The sequence below is a fragment of the Taudactylus pleione genome, unplaced genomic scaffold (assembly GCF_031769625.1).
Source record: "Taudactylus pleione unplaced genomic scaffold, aTauple2 ptg000791l, whole genome shotgun sequence".
NCBI lineage: Eukaryota > Metazoa > Chordata > Amphibia > Anura > Myobatrachidae > Taudactylus > Taudactylus pleione.
This window is the reverse complement of record NW_028285193.1, coordinates 581,882-591,858: the sequence shown is the minus strand read 5'-3', so window position 1 is coordinate 591,858 and position 9,977 is coordinate 581,882.

Sequence of the window (9,977 nt, the reverse complement as noted above, 5' to 3'; positions counted from 1 at the left end):
GCATATTGCATACTCCTACGAGAAGCACTAAGGAGAGAGGAATACTGTGAGATATCTTGGATACATATACTACATGCTTGATTTACAACAATATATGGTACGCAGCTAATTGTAGTCCTGTCTTGGTACTTCTGTTAAAACGAAATACACTATATCACCTTTTTTCTCCTGGGCTTGAATGAGCCCCTTTTAAGGTGTTCCAGTAGATGACATCCCATATATATCACCCTATGTCATTGAAAACCAGATAAGCTTTAAAGTTCTTTCTTTTGGTACGCACATTCATTTTGAGCACCAATTATCACTTCAATTTATCTACTACACTATCAGGAACATGTCTCTTTAACCCCCTTTTTCAGATACTAGATACTGTATGAGATAGATAGATAGATAGATAGATAGATAGATAGATAGATAGATAGATAATAGATACTGTATGAGATAGATAGATATGAGATAGATAGATAGATGAGAGATAGATAGATAATAGATACTGTATGAGATAGATAGATGATAGATAGATAATAGATACTGCATGAGATAGATAGATAGATAGATAGATAGATAGATAGATAGATAGATAGATAGATAATAGATACTGTATGAGATAGATAGATAGATAAATAGATAGATAGATACAGGGCCGGACTGGCCGTTCTGGCATATGCCAGAAGGGCGGATGACCAGATGGGCCGGTCCAGCCGTCGAAAAGCCCAGACGAGCTGAGCAAATAATAATATGCCTCTCAGAGCTCTAGGCAGCTCAGCAGCAGGGGACCAGTCACACAGTGGTTTGCAGTCTCTCCCCATTGTGTCTATAACACAATAAGAGTGGCGGGTCTTGGCTGTCAGTCAGCGTCATGCAGCTTCACTGGCGATGTTTCACATTTCAAACTGCCCATTGTGGGCGGAGTCATAGAGCACTAAGTTGCCCGGCAAAAGGAAGATGAAGCAGCCTGCAAGCAGGAGCCCTCTCGCCAGAACAGTAGCAGTAAACCCCCCTGTCGTCCGATATACCCCTGGCTGGAGCAGATGGGGCCACTGTGAACAGTCCTGCCTCCTCTCAGATACCCGCAAATCGCGGCAATATGCTGTGAGGGGGCGGGGCCTATTGGTGTGAGGTGCCCGCCCCCATCAGCAACCTGCAGCATCAGCTACATCAAAAAGTGAGTGTGTGAATCTGTATACTGTGCTAGGGTGTGTATGATGTATGCATGTGTTAGTGTAATGTATAGTGTTAGGATTTATATATGTACAGCATACACACCGTATATATGTATATACACACAGTATATATATATATATATATATATATATACCCACAGTATGTATATATATATATATATATTATATACAGGGGCGGATTGGCCGTTTAAATTATCAGGAAAATTTTCCCGGAGGGCCGAGTAGACTGTCGTATGTGGCCCCCTACCACCCAGTAGCACATCACCCTTGTATGATAGGCAGCCTGCTGGCAGCTGACAGCGGCCCACCCATGGAGGAACTGAAATCGCGAGAGAGGATGCCGCTGTCTCTGGTGAGACCAAGGCACCCCGTCCCCACTCCACACGCATAAAGTACTGTGCCAGCAACAGACAGTCACACGCAGCATGGCAGAGGGAAAGCAGTTAGCGTCTGGCTGCCTAGATAAGTAACAACTTGGTGTGGGGCCGGCATGAAGCGTAAGTGGGGTATGTATTGCAGGAAGGTGCTGGGCTAGAGAGGTGACATCCCCACGCTCTGCAGCGCCGGCCTCATGCTCCTTCTCCAACCCAGTGTCTAGCACTATTACTGACCCCCCCATCCTAGTGTCTCCCATCTTGCCAGCCCAGTGTCTCCCCCATCCCTCCCCAACCAGCCCATTGAACCTATCTCACTGCCCCCACCTAGAACCCCCAGCCAGTCCAGTGAAAGGATCACCCTCATTCATCCCAGTGTTTCCCCCTCCCACCCCTATCTCGCTGTCTCCTTCCCATCCTGCCCTCTGCCACCCATTCACAAGATGTCAACCCTATCCAGCCCAGTGTCCCCCACCATTTCACTGACACCCCATCGCAGTGCCTCCCCCCTTCCCTCACCAATCAGCCCACCCCTCCCATCTAACTGCCTCCACAAAGAATCCCCAGCCATTCTAATCCCAGTGTCCTCCCCTCATTCAGCAAATCGGTATGAAATACTGCCGGCCGCATGGTTCGATTCCCGGCAGTGACAGCCGGACAAATGCAGAGATCCCAGCAGCGGAAGCCCGACAGCGCTGGAAATCCCGATCGTCCCTAAGGTAAGTATATACTAACCTCACCCCCCTAACCCTAACCCTCCTTAGGGGTGCCTAACCCTAACCTCCCCCCCCAAGTGCCTAACCCTAATCCCCCCTCTAAGTACCTAACCCTAACTCCCCCTTCCCCGCTGCTTAAACCTAAGTCCCCCAGGGGGGTGTCTAACCCTAAGTCCCCCCCCTGGGGGTTACTAACCCTAACCCTGCCTCCCCCTAGCCTAACCCTAACCCTCCCGGGGGGATGCCTAACCCTAAGTCCCCCCCGGGTGCCTTAGCCCTCCCCCCCGTGGCTGTCCGCTCGCTGCGCCCGGCATCCCTTCAATGGGGATGCCGGGCGCCGGTTTTCCGGCGTCGGGAAAATGACAGGCGTCTAGATATAGACGCCGGTCATTTATCCCATGCCAGGATACAGCAGTCGGGAAGCCAGCTGTCGGGATTACGTCAGCCGGCTTCCCGACTACATACCCAGTGTATCCCCTTCTCTAGCCTAGTGTTCCTCGCTCTTATCACCATCTCATTGCCCCCTTCCCACCCAGTCAAGTGCCCCCCTATATATTACCCACTGCCTCTCCCGATCACTCTCCCTCTGTCACCTGCTGCCTGTCACCCTCTCACCCACTGCCTGTCACCCTCTCCCTGTGGTCACTGCCCCTCCCCATCATCATCTCCCCGTCACTTCTCTCTCCTGTCATCCTCTCTGTCAGACTCTCCCAGATATCACCCTCTGCCTATGTTTAGGCCATTTACGGTACAGAGCAACCTTTTATCCTGAACACTCTGCTATAGGAATTGTATGTGTTTAAGATTTTTATTTAAGTGATTTACACTACGAAGAGTTATTCTTCTTTTTGTTTTGAGGGACTTTGTGAATTAGAGTTGACTACTGACGAGTTAAATCCACAAACATAGGATCTGCAGAACACCATACCAATAATCTGCTTACAAAAGGACAAAACAGAACGATAAGCTGGGCAACTTTTTTAACATCTATTTAGGACATTTTATTATTGGGTCTTTAGGAGGTATTGGTATGAGTTGCCGGTGCTCGGGATCCCGGGTGTTAGAATCCCAACGCCGGCATCTCGAAAGGGTTAAAATACCAACACTTATTTTTCAATATGCTAACTCTCCCCCTCTCCCTACCCTAACCCATCCTCTTTGGTGCCTAACCCTAACCTCCCCCCCCCTAGTGCCTGACCCTAATCTCCCCGGTGCCTAACCCTAACCCTCCCCCTAGTGCCTAACCCCCTAACACCCCGATACTTACCTTTGGTATCCTGGTGGGAAATAAAGAGGATTTGTAAGGACAGGACGTCCAGGGAGCAAAAGTGTCTATTTAGGGCTCTTTATATTGTCAGCTCAACAATGACAAGACGAAGGGCGAAGCCCATACTTACCTACTTTATAATTCTCCTCTCTGCGGATGGAGTTTTTGCAAGACGCGTCTGCATCATGACGTCATACTTAACAGAACCAACCAAATGTCTGACTACGGTACATGTATGAATCACCTGCAGGATGAGCTCTGTTGTTTGTATTTTAATAAAGAAAATGAAGTACACTTGTATGTTTCTCTAATATTAATTATATTTGTAATAGCATAGACCAAGAAGTGTGAGGAGGCGTCAGGACAGTAAGGGGAGGAGTCTATGCCAGGAACCAGGTGTTGATGTGATGTGGGCCTGTGTGCTTTAAATGCCAGGGCCTATATTTAGTCCCAGTCCGGCCCTGGATAGATAGATAGATAGATAGATAATAGACTCTGTATGAGATAGATAGATAGATAGATAGATAGATAGATAGATAGATATGACATAGATAGACAGACAAACAGGAATATACACAGGCAGGAAGATAGCTAGATAGGAAAGACAGATAGATACAATATACAGATAACTAGATTAGAAAGAAAGATGAAAGAAAGAATGGTAGGGAGAAAGAAGCCAGATAAATGATAGTTAAACAGATACATTAAAGAAAGATAAATAGATATGATTAGAATAATAAAGATAGATATAGATAAATGGACATAGGGCCTGATTCAGCAGTGCATGCAAGTGCACTGCTGAACACAGATTCTCGACGATTGGGAATCCGCGCAGGCGTATGATCTGTTCTGCGCATGTGCAGAACGGATCTGCGATCCTGTACGCAGACTGCCAGCAGACTGTTAGTGTTTGACAGTCTGCTGGCATTTGTGAGCGGGGAGGGGGCGGTGATGGCCTTCCCGAAACGGAGGTGTGTCACTACCACTGGGGGGGGGAGGGAAGAGGCCAGGCTCTCCGTCGGCTGACGGAGATTTCCTGGCCTCTTACTGACCCCATGGGTCACGCAGCCGGCCATTGGCCCGCAGAGTATCCGATGCTGCATTGGACAATGCAGCTCGGATACGTAATGCAGCAGGAGGCGTGATGCCCCCTGCTGCATTACCATAATTGCAAGGATTGCAATTGCAAAGCTGCCTGCGTGCACTACACACTACAGTATATGCCTGCGTGCAGCTTCGTAATTGCAGTCCTTGCTGAATCAGGCCCATAATACTGACAGATCATAGCAAAATATACATACATACATAGCTGCTAACCCAAACCACAATTTAATCATACAAAAGCAATATAAATAACAAAAAAGGTTAATATAAATGTATAAAATTCTTTTTAAAAGATATATATGGAAATTGTGCTATTTTAAACACCATGACACCCCCCCAAAAAAAAATATATAAGCAAAAAATTACCTTGTACAGTCAAAACTAAAAAAAAAAGTAACATGAAAATGCCAAGCCAATAAAATGAGCAAAGAAATCGCCAGATATACAGCATGTGACAATTAAAATACAGAGCTCCAGTCATAGTTAACTTCGTTACAGGCGATAGTATATATGGCCGGACCGAACGCAACACAGTAGTCAATGGGGAGAGATAACCCATGGGGATTATGTAATAGGTTACAAGTAGGGATGTGCGCCGTGTTATGGTTTTGGATCTGTATCTCCTAGTGTTTTGGATCTGGATTTGGTTTTGCCAAAACCACCCTTTGCGTGTTTTGGTTTTAGATCTGTATTTTTTTTCAAAATTGTATAAAAACTGCTAAAATCACATAATTTGGGCTTTTTTGTTGCTACAGTATTATTAATCTCAATAACATTTATTTCCACTCATTTCCAGGCAAAACCACCTCACAGCTCACAATATTGTTTTCATCCGGTTTAGGCCCAAAATTTGCACCAAGTTAGCTGGCTGACTAAGCTCAGTGGCACCAGTGGGCGGAACAAACATGTGGCAGTTCAACTTCCAACATGGCACATAAGGAAACATATGTTTTCATTAATCAAGAGGCCTGAGGGAGTTGGAGTATGTATGTAGTTGAATGCAGGGACAGGAAAGGTTGATTGGTAGAAAATTTAATTTATTGATTCAGAAGCAAACATATGAGGGAGGAGGGGAGAGCATGGGTGAACAATATGTACCATGTTTTGCACACAAAATCAACTTGGTGTTCTGAATATTTCAACAGAATTCTGGTACTATCGGTGTGGATATCGCATCATGCATTCTCAACTTATGGACCGCAGAGACTTCAAGCAACAAAATGTATAACTGTCAGGATTTTGCATGGGGGCGGGAGGCCAGAGACCCCCAGTTGTTAGAGGCTGGGTGAGTCTATTTGAACCAGCCTGTTAAACTCTCTGTAACAGATGCTTCCTCCCTGGGAACCAATGACATCAGCAACAAACTTCTCTATTGTCCGGTCTATTCTGGGGGGGTATAAAAATGTGTGCTCAAACACTGGGATTTTAGTCTTCTTGCTGAATGCTGAATGACGACGGGGTTTCTTGCTGATGCCTATCATCTGCTACGAAGCGCTGCGTATGTATACTGTACTTGGGTCTGTATAATTCCTTTGCGTCTAATTGTGTCTGGATCAATAGCGTGTAACTGACTGTACTTTTTACTTGAATAATACTTTGTGCTTCAGAACCACACGTTCCAAGTCTAGAGTCTTTTATTTACTGTATGACTGCATATGCAAATTAGCGTCATCCTTAGAGGTTTATAGGTAGGATTTTAGAAGGTACAGGCAGGGGTATAAAGAGGTTCAATTTCAATATCATTAGTTGGGGGCTCGTAGTAGTGAGGTCACTTACCTACTCACACAGCACATACGGCTATCGATATCTCAGCAAAGGGTGGAGTGGCCACATGCAGGGTTTTCCTGTAACCGCTTTGTGCTGAAAGATCGCTATCCATTTTCGTATGAGCAAAGGAAGCTGACTAGAATCCAGGGACAAGAAAGGAAAAAGTCTGTTTTCCTTTGTTGATAGAACCTAACATTTAAAAGGGGTGCCGCAGTATTGAGTACGCGGTTGAGTCGCAGTTTTGCGCACAGTAAAGACGCACTTTTGCGTACGCAGCTAAAAAGTCATTATACGGTTGTGTGATACTCGCATTATTGTGTATGCGGCTGGTCGCACAATAGCGTATACGTACTTCCGGTTCTGCTGCCACGTGTTTAAACAAAGCCGTTGAAAAACAACCTTTTTCAATTGTTATCAATATCTGGGTTAACGTTTGTTTTTGTGCACAGGAAAAAAGTGTGTAACAGTGAATATTTGTTGGACAAAGTTAAGGGTATCGTATGATCCTTAAGGGCTAGGTGCAAGGGTTAGTCTAGCCGCTCGGTAAGTAGGTTTACCATTCTATACACAGTAGCAGGTGTACATGTTGTCTTTGTTGTAGAGAGGTGCGTGGAAGTGGCCGACATATAAACTTCCATAGGTGTGGAAGTTGCCTTACTAAATCTTATCCGGGTGTGGAAGTTGCCTTTTTCAAATCTAATCCAGGTGTGTGGGCGCCACGTCTTAAATCGTCCACAGGTAAGTGAAAGTATCTTGATTGTCTTTCACCAGTTTAAATCTTTATTGAAAAGCGTAGGATTTTGTCTCAGAATGGGAGCCATGCAAACAGTAGAGATGTTAGACAATGATGTGCTGCTAATGGAGGCGCCGATCGGATCGGCCCGTCGTATTATGCATACTAAGTACGGTACTTATGCAATAAGGTATTGTGATGTATGGTTTAAAATGACGATGAAGAGTGTTAGACCGTTTTCCAGAATTGGTAGTTTTGATAAGGATGTATTAGATAATGTCCGGGATCACATCAGTGTGATGCGCTCCCGAGAGAAATAGGTCAAATATTGTGAATGTTTAAAATTGTGGCAGCATGAAGGGGATGCATGGCTTAAAAATGTGCAAGCGATGCAAACTAGCGTTGCGAGCGTATTTGCCAGAGAATGCATCCGCAACGCTGAATTGCAATACGGGCGAGCCGCAAATTGGTGCGCACGTGCGGTAAGGTAGCGTTGTGGAAAGTATTGCCAGCAGTTCACGCTCACCTCCCCCACCTTATGTGGATGGAGGTGCAAGTACAGTTACCAAAAATACCCATAAAAATTTAACAAGCAATTTGTACCCCCTCTTAAGTAACCATAAAGAAAATGTTTATGATGTGGATGATGAGCCTATTGTAATGTCTGCCATTTCCCATGCTGTACAAATGATAGATGCTGCATCACCACAATCACGAGTGGTGCCGCCATCTCCATCGGTAACAGCAAGGGAAGTGTTAATGCCCTCTGCACCCGTAGAGGAAGTTGTTCATACCATACGTAGCAGCAGCAGATTAAACCCCCAACCAGGTAACCAGGTCAGAGGTAGCAACGCTACCGGTCTGCATCCCATTCGGACGATAACTGTTCCGAATGGAAATGCAGATGCGAACGGTGTAGTGCCCACGAGGGAAGTAGTAATGCATTGTCCATGGACAAGAGCAGAACTAAATTCCATCATAAATGATTTCCCCGATCCCAAAAAGGAACTAGCCAAATGTCAAAGTATTTGAGAAATTTGGGTAGTTCTCATGAACCAACTAATAAAGATTCACGTGTGGTGTTAAGGGCCTGTCTGCCACGCAATACCAACGTGACAAAATTTATCACGGATTGTGTATTGGACGTTGACGTTCCCTTAACAGACCAAGTAAACCAAGGTAACATTTCCCGCATTGTGACTCAATTGGGTATATATTTTCCAGTAGTAGTTAACTGGAACAAAATTTTCACAATCAAGCAAAAGGAGAGTGAAACTGCAGAAGACTATTGCGACCGGGCTCTGCAGGCTATCACCCAGTACACTGGGATAGAAGATATTAAAGATAGCACTCACTACAGGGGAATGATAGTCACGGTACTCATGGATGGTCTGAAAGAGAATTTAAAGACTCGGGTTCAGAACTCACAGCCTGGCTGGAGGGGACTCACAATAGATAACCTCATAGAGTCTGCCATAGAACATGATAAAAACATCTCAAAAAAGAGGGAGATCCAGAGCGAAAAACTAATGGCTGTAAGTATCCAAGCTCTGGAGGGAATGACGGTAACATCACAGCCAACAGACACACTCGCACCTGCACACACACTCACTAACCCCACACAACAACAAACACAGCTCTATTCCGCTAACCCAATCCAACCACAGGTCCCATACTCATATCCCCCACAATACCCTTACCCTCCATATCCTTACCCATATCCACTACCTTTGCCCTCTGCTCAAACCTCACAACAACACGTTTTCACCTGATCCACGGACAGGGCCGGACTGGGACTAAAAATAGGCCCTGGCATTTAAAGTACACAGGCCCACCTCGCGTCAGCATGTGACTCCTGGCATAGACTCCTCCCCTTACTATTCCTGACTCCTCCCACTTCTTAGTAATTATATTTGTAAGAGTATAGACTATTTGAACAACATACAAGTGTACATCATTCTCTATATTAAAATACACATAACAGAGCTCACCGTGCAGGAGATTCATACATGTGTCATAGTCAGACATTTGGTTGGTTCTGTTAGCTAAAGCTGACGCTTCATTGGTGTAGGTCACACACAAAGAAAGGGAAAGGCATTTTCCCAATAACCAAGACCTAGCTTAGCAGCTGTAGAGGATTAAGGTGGGTACACACTAGAAGATTTTATGCACGATTTGGCTGATTACGACACATTGGAACGACAAATCGTGCAGTGTCACTGCCGATGCGTTGTCCCGCTCATCGTCAGCGACATCACCCATCGGACCAGCTGCAGGTCCGATAAGCGACCTAGTCAGCGAGGGCCATGCTATTGAATGCAACATGGCCCCCGCCATCGCGATGTCGCTCCCGACATTGGCAAGTGTATATGCACTTGCCGCTGCCAGGACCAGCCAGGGCGCATTGCTAATGAAGTCGGTGTACACTAGACATCGTCTAGTGCATAGGTTCTCAAACTCGGTCCTCAGGACCCCACACAGTACACATTTTGCAGGTCACCCAGCAGCTGCACAGGTGTAATCATTACTCACTGACAAATTTTAAAAGGTCCACATGTGGAGCTAACTATTTCAGACCTGGAAGACATGCACTGTTTGGTGTCCTGAGGACTGGGTTTGGGAACCTGTGGTCGTGTGGTAGTTTTAGGGCAGAAGAACACAGAAGAGGACGCATCTGTGCACACCGAAGCAGAGTCATACAGTAACTACACATTTTGGTATCCTGTGTAGTTTTCACAGTAGGATTTTGTTAGGGCATTAGTGATCACCAGAAAAGGGGAGTGCCTCTCTGTGAGGGGCATGGTCCACTTTCTATCACTCATACAACAGGAA